Source organism: Trematomus bernacchii, unplaced genomic scaffold, assembly GCF_902827165.1.
Source record: "Trematomus bernacchii unplaced genomic scaffold, fTreBer1.1, whole genome shotgun sequence".
NCBI lineage: Eukaryota > Metazoa > Chordata > Actinopteri > Perciformes > Nototheniidae > Trematomus > Trematomus bernacchii.
Window position 1 is genome coordinate 2046583 of NW_022987469.1, and position 17836 is coordinate 2064418.

The 17836-nt window shown below is 42.2% G+C and overlaps 1 protein-coding gene across 1 annotated transcript in view; it reads right to left on the bottom strand.

The window, feature by feature from the left end:
- nfasca (neurofascin homolog (chicken) a) overlaps positions 1-17836 on the bottom strand; it is a 101620-nt gene that overhangs the window by 69440 nt on the left and 14344 nt on the right. Inside the window, exon 2 of the mRNA XM_034144330.1 lies at positions 8529-8600. The gene's annotated coding sequence lies outside the window, so the exon portion shown is untranslated. The remainder of the gene's footprint in view (positions 1-8528; positions 8601-17836) is intronic.

A 17836-nucleotide genomic window follows, 5' to 3' on the forward strand; every position in this document is an offset into this window, starting at 1 on the left:
CAACTAGTTTCACATTATGTGGACATCAACCATCTGCTCTTCTTACAGTAGACCAAAAGTCTAAAAGTGACATTACAATCCCTACTGAAAATGAGGATTGATTTAAACCTAACTGTACATAATGGGTCTATTATTGTCACATTCTCCTTCAGCCATTTGCAATTACACATGAAGTCCACAGTTGTGCTTCTCTTTGTGCATGCAGCGAGAGCGTTCATATTCAGTTTGGCACATCCCCAACAAATACACACAACCACTCAGAGTCTTTGTACCAACTGCCAGTATTCCATTGTTCCAATGACTGGGATTCCATTCGAGTCATCTCTGATGATGTGAAGTGCTAATGGCGCTCTACTGGCATAGTGGGCAAAGAGCTGAGTGCATTTGAATGGGTATCTGTGTGTAACCATGTCCAAATACTGGTACAGTAAGACTTTACATTGTTGTGTATTTAATTGCACATTTGGTATATAGATTGTAATATCTAAAGCAGGAATCTTTCTTTGTGTGTTTGAATGTCTGTGTTAATGTGGGCAGAACCTCAACCGTTGTCATATTGTGGCATTGTGTGAAGCAAAACTTCTCCAAAAAGAAGTAAAACTTGATAACATCAGCTATGGACACTTTTATTTCCTCTGAGACCATTTCTGAAGTGCTAGCATCTGCAATCCAGCAAACTTGAAATATCAAAGCTATAAAGACACTCACAAGATCAGTCTTTATGCAGATGATGTGTGATTTAAACTGTGTGTTATAAATGTATTCTCTAGCAATTCATAACACTATGATTTGATCATATCTATAAGTGTTATCAATCCTTCATGAACAAAAAGGATAAAGCATAACCAATAAACCAGTTGCAGCTGCAACTTTGAGAAAAGTGTTTCTATACTTTCCTTCAATTGTTAATGGGATTGAATTTACATGTAATCCCAGTGCTTATACATTATAATGTATAATGTATGTCACATGTCGGCAGATACATTTGTTCCCTTTTAGTGAAAAAGCTACTTCTAAAAACAGTTCCTGTCCAGTTCCCCTTGTGATCTCTGACACAGTGGCTAGAGGGGTTAACACGTTACCTGTCCTCTCAACTAGAGTCTGACCTCCATATTCACCCCACCAGCATTACCAATTCTGTTCTGCACAGAACACCCCTCCCAAAATAGCTCTCCACACATCACTCTCAATTACCCTCAGCACCACAGTACTCTGCTGGCTCCTGCACACACATAAATAAATACTGTATGTACAAGCAAGCCAGCAGTCACAGTAAATCACACACTGGTACCAAAGCCACCAGCAGAAAGTAATACAAACACAATGTTGTTCCGCCACTGTTCCAGAATGTTCCCTGTTAGCTGGTGGCCCTGTAATCACAGCCAATCACACGACAACATGGATTCTCTTCTTCTGAACACAGTGAGCCTTTAACTAAGTATTACTTCAACTATAGCAAGCAATATATGACTCAGCAGCTTTAAGACCATTTAGTACGGAAGTGACGTTATCGCCTATTTTTCTAGAAAACCTTTTTCCACATTTTAAAGTAAAAATCAGTCAGAGAAAAACAACAGAAAAGCTGAAATAATCAAATGTTCTTAGGCGGTAATCTTCAGGTGAAAAATGCTTTTATGATAAACAGAGCAGATGTAAGGAGAGGTGAAAACAGTGTTGCCAGAATTGGGCTAATCTTCATGTAATTGACTTGTCAGATGGCAAGCGTTACTGCCCTGGCCGAACTCTGACATGTGTATAGTATTTTCTTAGGCCCAGGCCCCACGGGAACGAAAACGGGTTGTATCCGCATATTTCTCTTGCGGGTCCAAAGGTGGATAGATCTGGGAACGGAGCGCTCTGGGGGGTCCAACGGCTCTGTGTGGTAGCCTATACGGTCATCCTTTTCTGATAATGACGACGAAATAGCCCCGCCTCTCCCCGCCTCTGCTGCTCACCCCCGCAAAAGTACACTGCACACTGAATTCAGATTATTTATCTTTATCTCGATATGGACATAAACGCGAGTGAAGTCTAATCTGACAGGACGGAGACACGCAGCTCCTGCCGCTGTGATGCAGCGGGAGCAAAACACACACTTCAAGTCAGATCATCACCCTTAGCTATTTTAATTACCTCTCAAACTACCTAAACTAGTTATAAATATGTTTATTTTTACTGTCGAGTCATCATTACTGGATCAGCTGCTGCATGAGACAGACACTGACGCTGTCAGAAGAGAGGAAAAAGAGACAGGCTCCGTGTATTTTATTATTATATATCATTATATAGAGTCGTTATTCATTTGTTTTAAAGCTCAATACTGTAAATAACAAAGAAGACCTTTGACCGACACTTTTATAATTTTGTCCGGAAGATTTAAACTTTAACACACGTTGACCGGCGAAAAACTCTGCCCGGTTCCCTCGGCCCCCACCGCGGAGAATAAACAGAAGTGCAGCCATGACAACCATTCTTCTTCGCTGCTTTTGTGGAGGAAGTTACAGCGCCACGTACAGGCTCGGCATATGTACTGCAGCTTTTCCAGCGGTTGGATCTAAACGGAGCTGTCTCGTGTGGCAAGACACTATCCGGTGTATATTGCGTGTGGGCGGAAGCTTTTTGGCGATTGCGTTTGCGTTAATCCTATGCGTTTTGCCGTATGCGTTCCCGTGGGGCCGGGGCCTTAGTTTTGTGTGAGAGGTTGCACTCTGTCCTGTGAGGATCTTCAAACTGCAGGGGCCCATAGTGCTGGGTCTCAGCAGTACCTTGGTCCTGTCCTCCAAATCCACCTTTCTGTGGTTCTGTGTGATGAACCAGGTTTCTTTAGGCTTTGTGCCCTTGTTTTTTGTGAGTGACATCACGGGGGGGGGGGGGGGGGCGACGACGACACACACACACCTGGATGCATCACTAGGAATACGCAGTTACACTGCTCTCAAGCAGATAGCAGAAGGAATACCGGCAGATGAGCCTCCGTTTCACTGTGAGCCACACAATAGCAGAGCAATTGGGGGGTTGAAATATGGCGCTCTGATGAAGAAGAGTTTGAGCCAATCAGCACCTCAGTGCTAATCTACAGTATCAGGATGCCTTTACACACCAGACACTCGGTGTCATAAAGGGAGGAGGAGAACGAGTCAGGAAGACTGACGGACATGTTCTTCCAGCTCTCGTACAAAGATGAACTTTGATTTGAATGACCAGATGTTTACAGATGTACAATTAATGATTGTTTTTGATATTTTCAATGACCAGACATGTGTTAAATAGTGGTGATAAATATATTTTGGCAGATCAGATTACACTTTCGCACTAAACAAAATAAATAAATTCATATTTTCAGATTATAAAGTATTGAATAATAAGATATTTCTACTATTATCACAGATAACGTTAATATCCTTAATCGTCCAGAAATCAGGCTTAACAACACTACTCTTTAATGTATTACCCATGCACAGACAGACCTAAAATTATGTTTCAAGTACTGGATTCATTTCAGTTTTGGCCCAAAACAAATATTTATAATAATTCATATAACAATTATGTAGCATATTTGATCCTCAAATTAGAGAAGTATAATTTAAAGAAATTGATATTCTATATTCAACATTAGATAGACACAGAAGAACCATAAGTAGATGTTCAGGTAAGTATGGCTAATAAGAATAATGAATTTAGTTAGTCTGGTACAGATCAGTGGTAGCATTTACAAATGTATGAATTCAAGTTTTAAGAATGTGAAATTCTTCCTTTCCAGGTTTTTACAAAAGTCTTTGAATATTTGCCTAACTTTTCCTTTTCAGATTGTTAAACATTTTGAGAATTGTTTAATATTTCCCTTCAGATTTTGAAATTACATAAGGATTGATAGTTTAAGTAATGTAATTATGTTATCATAGTCTTTTGATTTAATATTTAATGAAGCTACTGTAACGTAAATGTAATCCTAAATTGAAGACAGTGCAATTTTGCAGATTACAGATTGATCAAATCACCACTGTGAATGTCTTATACCTTAGCTGGATCCCTTATGATCCTGATTTTATACCTTAGCTGGATCCCTTATGATCCTGATTTTATACCTTAGCTGGATCCCTTATGATCCTGATTTTATACCTTAGCTGGATCCCTTATTATCCTGATTTTATACCTTAGCTGGATCCCTTATTATCCTGATTTTATACCTTAGCTGGATCCCTTATTATCCTGATTTTATACCTTAGCTGGATCCCTTATTATCCTGATTTTATACCTTAGCTGGATCCCTTATTATCCTGATTTTATACCTTAGCTGGATCCCTTATTATCCTGATTTTATACCTTAGCTGGATCCCTTATTATCCTGATTTTATACCTTAGCTGGATCCCTTATTATCCTGATTTTATACCTTAGCTGGATCCCTTATTATCCTGATTTTATACCTTAGCTGGATCCCTTATTATCCTGATTTTATACCTTAGCTGAATCCCTTATTATCCTGATTTTATACCTTAGCTGGATCCCTTATTATCCTGATTTTATACCTTAGCTGGATCCCTTATTATCCTGATTTTATACCTTAGCTGGATCCCTTATTATCCTGATTTTATACCTTAGCTGGATCCCTTATTATCCTGATTTTATACCTTAGCTGGATCTCTTATGATCCTAAGTTTAAAATGCTTTTGACTAGTGATTGCCTTAAAGTAAATCTTTAAGCTGCAAGCTAGTTTTGATTTTATAGTTTGATAAGTGAGATTAACTAATGATTACATGTTAAAACATATTAGTTTAAAAAATGTTTTTGCTATTATGTATCTGTGATTTTATATGTGTTCATTATTATGCTTTTGACAAAAAGATGCTCCAAACACTGACGAGAGATGATGTTTCTATTACGATTGGCTGTCTCAATCATTGTGATTGAATGTTTCAATCTTATTCTGTTGTTATTGATGTAATTGATGTTGTGTAAGTCCACACTCAAATCTGAAGATTCCCATTGATTTAAGTATTGAACAAATTATTATTAAATGAAGGGTTTAGGTTATCAAAATGGATAAAAAGAGAGGAACTGTCAGGGAATCATTCTGTATACATGTTTACCTTTCGCCCTCTGACGCAGCCGCTATCTCCCTTAAGGAGGGGCTGCCCAAGCATGTTGTTGTTGTTACCAGTTTGTGACCGGGCAACTCTCGGTAAGAGATAGTCATTGTTGTGGGACACCTGGAACACATCCTTCTCGGGGTGTAGATGACCCCGAGCCATAAGAGACAACAAATGTGATTCAGTGTCCTCAGCTGTTTAGTCTATCTATTGAAGAATGTTGATTATTACACTCTGAACGTTAAAACCTGGAGCTACAGGAGGGCTCTTCAGAATTGATTGTGGCATCTCATCCGTGTGGTCAACTCGTGGCCCGTGATATGTCTTCTGAATACTCCAGCCGAAGCTCCAAATAAACCATCAGTGTTTGCCATCAAAGCTCCAGCTCTCCTCGTGTCTCTCTTTTACCCCTTTCACACCAACGCAACTCCGGTTCAAGCTCCGTGCTAGAGCTTTTCAGGTTCAGAACCGGTACTTCGGTTTAGCTCCGGCTCTTTTCACACCGCTCAGAGCCCGACTGGTGCTGCCGCTGCTGCGTCATGACGTCACAGTTTACGTCGCTGATTTTCTCCCCAACGGAGCTCACCTCACAACAACAACGGGCCGGGGACTGCGTTGCTTTTAATCATACGAAGCCAGATTAAATTAAATAACGACTTCTCCAACCTTATACTTTTCTCCAGAGTGCCGTGGTTCATTGTTTATTAATGTGTTTCAGCGGCATTTACCGACCGCTGCAGTGCTGGCTGCACTTCCACGAGTGTATTCTCCCGTTAGCTCCGGGTTAGCTCACACGGCTCTAAAGTATTCACTGTCTGACTGTCACACAAGCAGCTGATACATATCCCCAGTTCCCCTTAAGTGAATGTGTGTCAGTCTGAATTGACGCTGTTTGGCATCACAACGCTGTTATGAAAGTTTCTCTGGTATAACATGGGTGATGTTAGCATAGCAACCGAAGCTAAACTGACTACTTGCTAAGCCGTTTTCTCCAGGCACTTTTTACCGACGTATTTTTCATTATGATTCTACTTGTGATAGTCGGACATGACAACCTGTGCAGCCCATGTATTGATTCCATCCGATAGCTGCTATAATAACAAACAAAACGTCTGCCTGCTCTCTACAATGATCAATAACAGCGAACGGATGGTCAAAGTAAGGTACAAATAAACAGAATCACACGAAGCCTGGTTAGTGTTGCCTGACTTTATAAAGTGTGTTTTTTTTTAACAAGTGTGTGGTTGCGTTCTAGTCACTTTGCTCAGCACTACTGCTTGTTACAACCTTTATTTGCGGTACTCGCCTTAACTGTTAGCTCAGGTTAATCTCGCCCCCCTCCGACGTAAGCGTGACGTATGCGGTTCTTGCTTCTAGACGGACAACTTTTTGGTGCTCGAAACGAACCGGATTCCGGAGCTAATGCGGCTTTCACACCATCGCTTTTCCCTTTCTAGCTCCTAGCGAGAGCTTTTCTGGTTCAGCTCCGGTTTCCCTTTTCAGCTCCCGCTCTGTTCACACCGCCCAGAGCTGCCGAGAGATTTTCTCCCACAACAACAACGGGCCGGGGACTGCGTCGGGTCGACGATCGTGTTGCTTTTAATCATACGAAGCCAGATTAAATTAAATAACGACTTCTCCAACCTTATACTTTTCTCCAGAGTGCCGTGGTTCATTGTTTATTAATGTGTTTCAGCTGCATTTACCGACCGCTGCAGTGCTGGCTGCACTTCCACGGGAGTTTATTCTCCCGTTAGCTCCGGGTTAGCTCACACGGCTCTAAAGTATTCACTGTCTGACTGTCACACAAGCAGCTGATACATATCCCCAGTTCCCCTTAAGTGAATGTGTGTCAGTCTGAATTGACGCTGTTTGGCATCACAACGCTGTTATGAAAGTTTCTCTGGTATAACATGGGTGATGTTAGCATAGCAACCGAAGCTAAACTGACTACTTGCTAAGCCGTTTCCTACAGGCAGATTTTACCGGCGTATTTTTCATTATGTTTCTACTTGTGATAGTCGGACATGACAACCTGTGCAGCCCATGTATTGATTCCATCCGATAGCTGCTATAATAACAAACAAAACGTCTGCCTGCTCTCTACAATGATCAATAACAGCGAACGGATGGTCAAAGTAAGGTTTCCTGCACGCCTCGACGTAAGAGACGTAAGCGACGCCGCGTCATAGCTCCAAAGCTCTTGCCTCTGGACCGACAACTTTTTGGAGCTGGAAGTGAACCGCATTCCGGAGCTATGACGCGCCGCCGCTGCGGTGTGAACAGGGAAAACCGGCGCTTTTCAGGCTCTAGCTCCCAGCAGGAGCTGGAAAAGCGCCGGTGTGAAAGGGGCATTATGGCGCATTTCCATTGCAGCGCGTAGCTCGCTTTAAGCGTGCCGTGTCGTGCCGTCCCCTTTTTTGGTTGTGCTTCCACTAGGCCTCGTTCCGGCGCGGCACGGCGCGGGGCCACTTTTTCCCCTCTTTTCTGGCCCTAGAAAATTGTGGTTCTATCGGGGCCAACAAACAGGGCTGAGTCGGGCTGAGTATGCTAAACTAGAGAGAGGAGCGCTGGCAAGAGGGCTAGAACTACAACAAGATGGACATATTTGACCGTGATTTAATTGTAATACACGTTTCAAAATGATGCCGAAGTAACAACATACTGATACCGGTTAGTAAAAACCATGAATTAATGCTTTGTCAAGTCTGCAGACAGACGGCAGGCGAAAAACCTTTTAAAATTCGTGTTTTTCTAGATGGAGATTGGCTAAGCTAACGCAGTATATGCCCCGACCGTCCACACTCACAACAACGGCCTATACAGACATAAATACAGCAGCGACTGTATTCACCATGACACAGGCAGTCTGTGGTGTGTACTTGTTTAACTTTTGTCGAGTTTCTGAACATATATAAGGAGCTGTGAGCTCTGAGTGCTCACAGCTAACGGCTGTGTTGTGTTTCTGGATTTCTCATTGAAGATGACGTCACGGCTCCGCCTACACTGCGTTACTATAGTAACTACCCCAGTTCCTAAACTGTAATGGAAGCGCAGCATGAAGTGAGTCGGCCCTGTTAAGGCCCAACGCGGCCAAGCCGTACCGAGCCGTACCGAGTGTGGCCGAGGCCGACCGTGTAGTGGAAATGCGCCATTAGAGGCTACTCCGCTGCGGTGTGAACAGGAAAACCCGGTGCTTTTCAAGCACCAGCACCGAACCGGCCCCGAAACACCGTTGGTGTGAATGGGGTTTGAGTCCTGACTCCAATTGCTTCAGAAGTTTCCCCCACAGATACCGCTGACTCTCTCATGGTGACTGTCCTGTCCTTTGTTCTGTTTTCTCCTGTTAGGCCAAGGCAGTGTTCAGTAGAAGTCTACACTGTGTATTCTTGTACTCGTGTCTAACATGCAGCACTGCTTAACAGAAACATTGACTTACGTGAGGATTTACTGATGTAGACACTGTGCTTCTGTCTGTCCACCCACTCTGTCGTGTGACCCCTTAACAGACCTGATGAGACACAAAGACAACAAATTAACAATTGAACCACCTCTTCAACCCTCTTGAGAAAACACATTACAACTTCATCACTTTAATCAGAAAGCATCACACCATAGCTCAACAGGGGCCTATATATGGTCCCTCTGACTGGACCAATTGACAGGCTAATAATGACAATAATGAATATGTTTGCAGCTCTACTAGTACAAGCTTGGTGTGCGAAGAGATAATACATTAAATAGAAGATCTCTTTCAGATGTGCTGACTGCTAATTAAGTCTGAGCGCAGAAGGAAGCAGGAAATACAGTAGAATAGACAGCACACACACACAGACACACACACAGAGACACACACACACAGACACCTCAGGACTGTCTGCAGCGGTGTTGTTTCTTCAGCTACAGTGTGTGTCTGTGCTTTTAAAGAGCGTCTGAACTCCAGCCGCTGCCCTCAGCATCACAGGATGCCTTTCTCTCTTTCTTTGTGTCCTTCTTGTCTGTGTTGCTATTGCTCTACACACTTACACTTGCAAATAACACACACTCACACACAGTCTGCCTTGAGGTCTGTGGATAAGACTGCAATACAGCCTTTTTTTGGCGTTGAAATGATTGAAAATGAATTTATTCTGCAATGAAATGTGTTCATTTGTGAATTAATGACGAATATATTTATTAACATACACATCTGTATTTCAAAGAGTATATTTAAAGTTATTACATTTTCAATATATCAATATTTCTGAGCTTTTACTTTATCCCCAAAGAGGCCCTTTAAGGCTTTGGGCTGTTCCCTCTCCTGTAGTAGTGTTCTATAGGTTTGTGTGCATGTGCAAATCCCTGTGTTCCCTCCAGCGGGGGTCTTCCTCCCACACACTCCACACTTGTTCCAGAGCGGTATTGACATCACTATGTAACACTCACGCTTCCATTGGCTAGTGCTCCATCACGTTGTACGTAAGGAGTGGGACATCTCTAACCGGCTGATTCAGTCGTACTGGGAAGTGGGAGTATCCGAGTTCCCAGTCAGACATTTTAACTAACTCCCCGTGAGGTCGGACTTCTTACTTGGAAACTCGCAGATATGGATACAAAATGAAGTCTCCGCATATGAACATTAAAAGAACACTTTGATCATATAAAATGTTTGGTACTTCTGTATTATTAGTGTCACATTAAATCAACTGTACATATGGTACTACTCATGTTCTATCTGTGGATATGTTGCTACGATTTACAAAACAAGCTTATCAACCGGTATGGCTAACCATGGCTAACCCGGTACTGCTAAAGCTCTAAACACGGCTAACTACTTTCCAGCGGGCGTCCATCTTTTGCCGACCTGTGCTACTGTAACACAGTCAACTAGGATGTGACGTCACTCCCAGTTCTGGCCTACAACTGGCCTACGACTTCGAATGTAAAGTTCATGTAATGTGTTTAAAGCCCCCCCTTGTTTACAGTATGGTATATAATGAACATCTGGGGGAGAAATGTTTAACTGGGTTAAGTGCGTTGCCAAAGGGCACAGTAGTAGTATGACACTGGAGGAGACAGCGATGTGTAATCTCTGACATACAGAACACACAGAGACTCTCCCTCTAGCTCGGGTTGCAGCAGCACCTGACCCCATCACAATGATGTTTGACTGCCCGGTTAAAGGAAAGAGTATGTGATGTGCAGTTGAGTGGAAATGGCCCCAGTTTTATTGAACCTTCGCCAGCTTCAAACTGTCCTCTCTGAGCTACTTTCAACTGCCTCATGGGACAATACAGAGAGTGTGTGTTTGTGAACATGTGTGTGTGTGTGTGTGGGGGAGGAAGGGGGGGGCACTTTGATATCACCTGCTATTCCCTGATCTAAAACAGGTCTAGCACTCACCAAGTCATGACTGTCCCAGAGGTGTGTGTGTGTGTGTGTGTGTGTGTGTGTGTGTGTGTGTGTGTGTGTGTGTGTGTGTGTGTGTGTGTGTGTGTGTGTGTGTGTGCGTGTGTGTGTGTGTGTGTGTGTGTGTGTGTGTGTGTGTGTGCTTATTATGTATCGATAAATGCATATTACCTCCCACCCCCATACATCCCAACTCCACTCCTCACCCTCTAGCTATGGCCTTTGAACCCCGTCCATTACTGTGACACACACACACATACGCACACACACATTTTGAAGACATGGCAATAAATAGCTCATGCACACACTGGAAGGTCACGGGTCACATGCTAAAGAGGTTAGGGGGGAATGTCTATAACAATGACATCACTTCCTCAGTGTATATGATCTCTAAAGGGGTTGACATAAAGAGCCCTCTGATGGGCTCATTAGGACATATAATGGGGATGCTGGCATCATGTTCATCTGCAATGTCATTAGAAGTATTATTTGTATTATTACACCCTAAATGTCGCCTATGCCAAAAACCGGCCCTGCTGTCACATGTAGATCACTCCTCTCATCGTACTGGCAGACATTTATTTCAGTGTATATGAACATCAGCAGGGAGACACTTTATTGCTAGTCCATGAAATGGAATATGTTATCCTAAAAGGTAGTTAAAGGGTGACTTGTGTTGCATTCATGTGCTGGTGAGGGGGTCTGAAATGTTGGCTACACTTAACAATTTGTACTTCTGTCACTGTATTTGAAACATAATTAGTTTATATTTTCAAGTAGATCATCCAAAGTTATGACTGGGTTCCTGGGGGTCTTTTCTATCCCCTTAAGTCTAGAAGTTTGCCCAGTTCAAAGGCCAACCAAAGCTCTATTACTCTGTGCTTAACAAAACTTACAATCATTATTGGAACTCCTTAGAATACCTGGAACAGCTTCTGAAAGCTCAGGAAGGAGCTTCATACTGGCACAAATGATCAATATGTTAATCATAGTAGGAATCATTTAAACTAATCCAACCCTACCTTCTACATCTCACCTCTAAGACATGCTTTATTTCCATTTAGTTGAGATTAAGCAAGACTTCCCTTCTACTGGACATCTATAGGCATTAATAAAGAGTTATATTTGTGCATGAAATGAAGCCTCCTCCCGGGACAAACTGTGCTCAATGAACCTCAGACCCTGTATGGGAGCAGAGCGGGGACAAAACACAGCGGAGTCAGATTGCACACCCAGCCCTGCACCACCTCCAGGGAAGGTAAGAGGGAGGAAATGAGGATGGAGGATGATTGGGGGTGTGGGGATGAACACGCGGTTGCCAGGCAATACGTGTGTGTATGTGGATGTCATGCTTGGCAGGAGCTGTAGCTCCATGTTGCAGAATGACCTACTTTAAATCGAAAGGGAAAGAAAGGGCGAATGGAGGGACAGAGAGTGGGAGAGGAAACAAAGTGGGGAGCAGCTGAGAAGGTTCTCTAGTTAAGACTGAAAATAAAAGAGCAGGAGGGAGAGAGAGTGATGGGACAAAGAGAAAGAGAACTGATAAAGAATTAAAATGATGTTCGGGAGTGAGTCAAGCCAGAGAGGAGAGATGAAACAAAGAGAGAGCAGAAGAAAGGACAGGATGCAAAGTCGTTTGAGTCAAATACACGGACTAAATCTGAGCTTCTAATCAGAATATCTGACAAAAAGACGTCCAAGTACTCAGTCTTTCCGACAGAAGGTTACTTCCTTTAGGTTTAAAAACGTTGAAAAACACTGAAATGTATCCTTGAAACTCAGGAGCATTCAAACTGCTTCTTCTGTAGCACAGTATGCTGGAATTATGATAAAGAAATGACTTGCAGAGCATGCTGATGTCGCATTTGGGGGATTCAATTGCATGCAAGCATGAGGGTACAGATGAATCATTTGTAAGAGGAAATACTAGCAGTGATTTGGCTTATCAATAATGTATTGTAATGTATTTTTCATATTGTGTATTGCACTCCAAAGCTTTAAAGCTATCTTCGGGTGTTATAGATATCTTGAGTAGACGCTAGTCGGTTAGCATGCTAACTTTAGTAGAAGCCTCTGCAACACAATACAGAGACATAACAGTAACACTGTAACCTGTTTACAAACTGATTACATTCCGGCTTTAAACAAAGCATTTTGGAAGGTAAATGATGTTGATAAACTATGTTCTAAAGAGCAATTACAGAACTATTTATTTTTGTAATTTCATTCAGAGTAAATGGAAAGTGAATGTTGAGTTATGTTGGACCTATCTCACAGCAGACATTGTGTAAACATCATTGATGGCAGCATTGCTTTATGGTCCACCTCAATGGAACAGACCCAACAGAAAGGTTATTTGTCACATCTGTGCTTATCCAGTTATGCCTAGTTCAAGTATCCTTCATGGATATCTGTTAGATGTGCCAAGAGCAAGGACTGTCTTAGGTAAGACTGCTTTTATGTGCGCAGCTCCACTTGCTTGGAACAGTCTACAGCCAAAATTGAAACTGAGCAATTTCATTCCTCTGCATGTTTTTAAAGCTAGGCTAAGTGAAATGCTCATTGAAACTATGGATATTTGTAAATGTCAATAAGTATGTAAATGTAGCTTGTAAATATGTTGTATGATGTCCTCTATTGTTTTATGTTGTTTTATGTTTCATGTGGAACCTATTTGCTGCAGGTCTCCCTTGAAAAAGAGATCTATGGTCTCAACGGACAATCTGGTTAAATAAAGGTTTGAAATGAAATGAAATGGAAAATGGTCTTATGATTGCAATTTAAAAAATCACACTACTGTGTGAGGCTACAAACCAGCCTGTCCTCCTACAAAAAACGACCATATAGGTCGATTGTTCAGCAGCTAAATACAACCCAGAGTCACGTTTTAAAGTGTAGCACCTCTAGTGGTCGTGTAAGAAACAACATGCTCCCGTTGATTGCAAACGCTCCGGAGGGTCGTTTATTCACAAATAACCCTCTCTGGAAAATCCTAAATTGTGGAATAGTTTGGCCATTAAAATGCTTTTTTATTACATTTCGAGCGAGAAGTGTATATTGTACTCTTAGAATCCACGTCCAGTCGATGTGTAGGATCTATAGTTTGATAGATATTACGAAGATGATTTGAGGTCTCGCCAGGATAACGTGTATATAGGGCAGCTTCCATGTAAAGTTAGCGTGGGTGAAAACAGTTTTTCCTGTCTCGAAGTTTTCATAATAAAACCCGATGTATTCCCCTCACTGTCAAATTATTACACAGTGATATCTGCATTACTCATCCACTAAAAAACATCAGTTTATCCTTAATGTTAATTACACAATATTGATTGGTTTAAATTGTGTACAATGCTTTTGTGTTTTTAACCTTCGATTCGGAGAAACAAATAGTTTTTTCGGAGTTTAGACACTACAGAGTTTCCGAAGACACTACACTACCCAGAATCCCCAGCTATCGTTTGGGACTACAACATCCGCCTTGCTTTACAAACCCCGTGATTAGTCCTCAAGCTCTGTGATTGGATGTTGGAGTGGCAGTGCGACAAGGTTACGCAGAGCGTCAAACAGCTCTTTGAAATGTAATGTAACCACGGCAGACTATCCAAAACTAGACTTGGACGGTAACTTTACATGGAAGCTGCCGCATACCTCAAATCATCTTCGTAATATCTATCAAACTATAGATCCTACATATCGACTGGATGTGGATTCTAAAAGTACAATATACACTTCTCGCTAGAAATCGAATCAAAAAGCATTTTAATGGCCAAACTATCCTACAATTTAGGATTTTACAGAGAGGGTTATTTGTGAATAAACGACCATCTGTAACGTTTGCATTCAACGGGAGCACTAGAGGTCGAAAACTTTAAAACGTGATTATAGGTCGTAATAAGCGCTTGAACAAACGACATGTTTGGTCGTAATAAGGGCTTGAACAATCGACCCATTTGAGTTGGAGGACTTGTTGCTACAAACAGCTCCATGAGATGAGCCAACATTACATTTCAAATCAGTCATTGCACCATATGTATCATATCAGATGCCAGCTTTTAATCAAAGATCAAAATCAGCAATGAACTGTGTATCAGCCCAGCCTAGCCTGTCATCAGCATGTATTTCCCATGATGCTATCTAGCTAGCCATATCCACAATACCACTGCAGCTTTATTAGTTTGAACTCGCAATAAGACTTCACAAAAGAAAGAAAAGCAGAGCACACAAGACCACGTTATGTCAAGCCATCCCAATCCTCTGCAGCTCATAGTGTCTGAACAGAAAGGACAAGAGGCGGGGAGACCCCAATCAGTCTGATACCCTCTGTCAGTTTCCACCCATCACCACCCAAAGACAGGATGGGGGCAGGCAGACAGAGAGGGAGGCTGGGTGAGGAGAGAAAAGAGGGAACGAGGTGCTGACAACAGATAAGAGCAGAGAGCAGAAACAGAGCTGGGCTGGAGAAGAGAAGAAGAGGAGGTCAAAGAGAAAGAAACACCAACTATAATGTGCTCTGAAGAACTGAAACCTTGACTTTAATTCAATGTATTTCAACAGATTTCACACAACTGTATTAGGTTAGTTGAAAGCAATAATATCAAGTTTAAATACAAAATATTAGGTTCTACTTAATATTATTGCTTTCAACTAACCTAATACAGTTATGTGACATTTTTGGAAAGAATACACTTCATTAAAGTCAAGGTTTCAGATGTTCCAGTGTGGCGTCCACAGGGGAAACATCACTGATAGTTATGGTTGTAGTGGAATCCCAGTGAAATGTACAGTTAACTCAACGTAGGTGTATTTGTAGGGTTGCAAAAGCATGCAAACAACATGATGATGTCAGTGAGCTGAGAAGAAGTGAAACAAATTAGATCTGTACATTTGAAAATCAAAGACATTAAAGTGACATTTGTGGATACTAAAAGGGTTTAACACGAGCAGATCAGGGTTGAAGGGATAAAGAAGAATGAAAAAGCGTGAGGGAAGAAGAGAAAATAGAGCTGCAGGGACATGCTATCTGCCCAGGTTTATTACCCACACACAACACAGTCCTGCTTTCCTATGAGAACACATATATTGTATTATCATTTCAAATATCAAGATGTGTGTAGTGCAATACATGTTGTATCATCAATAGCTGTTCTCCTAATGACACAAGTAGAATAAGCAAGAAGTCAGGACATTGAATGTAGTTCTCCACATAATCTCAGATGTTGCCTCTCATCTGTCCTCACATTCATGTGACAGAAGCTACTGGACTATTTAACAGTCATTTGTGTTCATCCACTTGCAGACCGTTTTAAAAAGATCAAAAGCATAAGAAAAACAGAAGCTGGATCTGTCTGCTTCAAGGCTTCCTGACAGCTTCTGCTTGGTGTGTCTCTATAAACAAAGAACCCTCCTCCTCCTTACCTCATCTGAAATATTGAAGACCTCCTGCTGATATCCAAATCAAACTAAAGACGTCCCCTCACCTTTGTCACGACATCACGTATTCATGACATACAAAGAGGCTATTTAGTGATCCCTCCAGGCACACTGTTCACAGTGAAGACCCCCCCCCCACCCACCGGGAGCTGGCAGCCTCCCAAATGTGTTCATCGGCCGGTAACAGGCTTTCCAATACAGCTTAAAGAAACCAAGAACAAAAGCAGCATGTTGAGCGTACCATGCTGTACTGAAGCATGATTTAACCTGACTGATGTCGTTTGATTTTAATGGGACCATTCAGTATTTCTACCATATGTAATGATGCTCTTTGTATTGTGCAGTTTTTAGCTTCCATTCCACACAACAGGGCCATCAGTGCGTCAGTGAGCGTGCACGGCAGCAGAGGAGAGGCTGCAGCCAGCTGGAGGTTAAATAAATGTTAGGCCGGCTCTGAGCGCTCAGCCAGAGCTCCACTGGAAGGGCTTATTAAGGCTGAATCCTCCCTGCCTACCTACACTATGTGTGTCTGTCTGTGTGTGCTTCTATTTGATGAGGACTGAATGTCCTTACAAACAAAGAGGACAAAATGGACACTGATATCGCCTGACAAATCATTTAGAAGATCAGGGTGAGTCTGGACGGGTCTGAGCTAAACACAGCAGGTCAGCATAAATCAAATGTGGCCATGAATTAAATCACGTTGAGGAATACAGGAGTTGAGGGTTGTCTTTTTTGCCACTTGAATGTGATTTTTGATATTAGTCTGGAAAGATACATCACGTTCACTGACAATGTTGGTGACTGATCAGAAACTAAATAAAAACTAAACTACGATGCTTACTTTTTTTATGTGTTTGTCACAAATTCCTGCAAAGCAACTACAGTGTGCTTATATGGCTACGGCTATACGACCATGGTTATAGCCAATAGAGTGTGGTTTAGCTATGCTTCTGGATCTATGGTTAAGAAACTAATATGTCAATATCAGGGAAGAAATGAAGCCACAATAGCGTGATGGTCTCTAATAGAACACCTATCCTCTCTGTGATGGTAAGTCATGGATTCATTTGTCCTTCAACAAGACTGAGAACTCCAAACTGTTGCCAGTGATGGTGTATTAAAAAGGTAACATGCTTTATACAGACAGCGGTTCTGAAAAGTGAGACCACGTGGAAACAGAAGTGTATGGTTCTTTGTGATACATGTTTGGGTTGAGGATTAGATTGAGGTTAGAACATTTGCCAGCCCTCACATATATAGTAATACCAGAATATGTGTGTACGTTTCGGTCCAGTGGTTAAGTTCCTTTGTTCCAAAATAACAAATGAACGCCTGGCCCTCTCTCTCTCTCTCTCTCTCTCTCTCTCTCTCTCTCTCTCTCTCTCTCTCTCTCTCTCTCCCTCTCTCTCTCTCTCTCTCTTCTCCTCTCTCTCTCTCTCTCCTCTCTCTCTCTCTCTTTATCTCTCTCTTTATCTCCCTGCTCTCCCTCTCTCTCCTCTCTGTCGTTCTTTTGTTCTCTGTGCCAGCATGATCTCATCATATCTGATCGTTGTTTATTTGTCTGTTAATGCTACGTTCAATCACTCTTCACTCTTTCTTTTTCAACCTGTTTCATAACTCCATCTCGTATCACTTCACACCTGTCCCGTGTGTTTTCCACTCAGTTTATCACTCCTTTATTCCTCATTCTTCCGTTATCATTTCTCCATCCATCCATCAATCCATCCATCCCTGCATCCCATCTATTCCTCCATGCCTCCATCATCCCGGGTTGGTGTGGGTTCGACACGGCACCTAATTAGCACATCTGGATCTCACTTCTGCTCCATCGCCCCTCCAGCGACCCCCCCATAAGCACACACACACACACACACACACACACACACACACACACACACACACACACACACACACACACACACACAC